We start from the raw sequence: 1512 nt of genomic DNA, 5'->3' as shown, positions 1-1512 counted from the left end.
TTTCTTCTTGACTCCAGCATCCCTTCCAGCGCATGCCCTGGGCAGCGATTATGATGTCACAATGCACCAGGTGACTGAGCTCAAGCTGCCCTTAAAGGGGCACGCAGAATTTGAATAAAAACAGTCGTTAACGACCATGGCAGTGATTTACTTCAGCTCCTCAGAGCACCACATTGGTGACCCCGACGGGCCAAGATAACCTTCTGGACCCAACCAATGATGGACACAGTAGCCCTCAAACTTCCCCCTTTCTGGCCACCGCCCATGGACATGGTTCGGCCAAGCAGAGGCACAATTCCACCTTTGCAACATCATGGCTGATACCACCAAGTTTTACCATGTCGTGGGTGCCCTCAATCAGGACATGGCAGCGAGGGTGGACGATATCATCCATCGGCCACCAGCGACTAAAACGTACACAGCACTCAAGAATCTGCTTCTGGGGATGTTTGGCCTCTCACCCCAGCAGCGTACGTCCAGTCTCCTACATCTAGACGGGTTTGGGAACCGCAGCCTCTCAGCCCTCATGGACGAGATGCTGGCCTTTGCAGAGGATCACCAGCCATGCTTCCTCTTCAGACAGATCTTTCTAGAACAGATGGCAGAGGACATTCAGCTTCATCTGTCTGAGGAGGACTTCTCTAACCCCCGCAAGGCAGCAACCCGGGTGGATGCCCTCTGGCGAGCTAAGCATGAGAACGAGGCAGCACTCAGCCAGATCTCCAAACTTCCACCCCGTCACCCAAGGGCAAGCCCGAAGAAGCCCAGTCATCATGGTGCTTCTACCATCAGTTCTGGGGGGCTAAAGCTCGCAAGTACCGCCATCCCTGCAATTAACAGGGAAATGGCCAGGCCAACCGCCATTGATGGCTGCGATAGTTGGCCACGTAAACAGCCTCCTTTACATCCAAGACAGATCCACAGGTCGCTGGTTCCTAGTCAACACAGAGGCTGGGCTGAGTGTTCTTCCCCCCAGAGCACTGAAAACACAGACTCGAACCCCTGGTCCAACCCTGCGGGCTGCCAATGGCTCTACAATCAAAACCATTAGTACTCGTAGGGCACAGATACAAATTGGTGAAGAGAAGTTCACTTGGAAGTTTTTCCTGGCCTCGGTGAGCATGGCGCTGTTAGGGGCTGACTCTTTAAGTGCTCACAGCTTACTGGTGGACATAAGCGGCAGGAGGCTGCTCAACGTCCGCATCTTCCACTCAATGTGTCTGGGCACGGCATATGACACCAGGTCAGAGATCGCCATATTCGCCGCTGCCAAAGATGAATTCGCCGGGATCCTCAGTGAATTCCCTGCCATCCTGGAACCTCACTTCGACATTGCCTCCCCCTGACATGGAATATTCCATCATGTCTCCACACAAGGCCCCCTGATCCACACCAGGGCTAGATGGCTGCCACCAGAGAAACTGAAGCAAGCCAAGGAGGAATTCTCCAGACTCCAGCAGTTGGGCATTGTTCGGCGATCAAACAGCGCTTGGTCAGTGCCGCTACTCATGG

This window comes from Narcine bancroftii, chromosome 3, assembly GCF_036971445.1.
Source record: "Narcine bancroftii isolate sNarBan1 chromosome 3, sNarBan1.hap1, whole genome shotgun sequence".
In the NCBI taxonomy this organism is placed as follows: domain Eukaryota; kingdom Metazoa; phylum Chordata; class Chondrichthyes; order Torpediniformes; family Narcinidae; genus Narcine; species Narcine bancroftii.
This window is presented reverse-complemented; position numbering follows the sequence as displayed.